Source organism: Condylura cristata, unplaced genomic scaffold (assembly GCF_000260355.1).
Source record: "Condylura cristata isolate star-nosed mole 26May11 unplaced genomic scaffold, ConCri1.0 scaffold00034, whole genome shotgun sequence".
NCBI classification, from domain to species: Eukaryota; Metazoa; Chordata; class Mammalia; order Eulipotyphla; family Talpidae; genus Condylura; species Condylura cristata.
Genome location: NW_004567135.1, coordinates 501693 through 502312, shown reverse-complemented (window position 1 = coordinate 502312; position 620 = coordinate 501693).

Genomic DNA, 620 nt, shown 5'->3' with positions numbered 1-620 from the left:
CCCGTCTCCCAGTAATTTATCCTCCGGTCCCAGCCACCCCGGCGGCGCCCGCGGGCTCACCTGGCGCCCGAGGGGCTTCGGGCAAGGCTGCTCGCAGGCACCCAGGAAGGGTGAGACGGCTCATTTGCGAAAGAGGGGAGACGGAGAAAGGGGCGCCCCAGGGAGAAGGCGGGGGACGGACCGCCAGCTCCCGGCGGCCTCCGGCGGGGACCCTGCGGGGGGTGTGGGGCTGGCGCCTGGGGTCTCTTCGGCCGGGTGGGGGGGTGGGGACATGAGCCTATTTGTGGGGTTCTTTAGGACGCCCCTACAGTCATGCAGAGCCCGCCAGTGCCCAGAGTCTCAGGTGGACACTGGCCGGCGTCAACATCTCTCTGCTCGCTCGCCGGTCAGCTGCCCCAAGAGGAAGATGGAGGCGCGGCACACCCTCGGAGGGCGCTCTCGGGGCGCAGACTCGCTCGGTGGACACAGCCTGACCAGCGGCCGCACCTCTCTGGACCACTGGAGAGGCGCGTGAAGGCCTTGCCCGGCGTGGGGCGACGAACGGGCTTCGCAGGGTGTGGCCAGGGGCGCTGGCCAGAGTGTGACCCCGCGTGGGTTCCGGGGCGCCGCGTGGCGGCAGC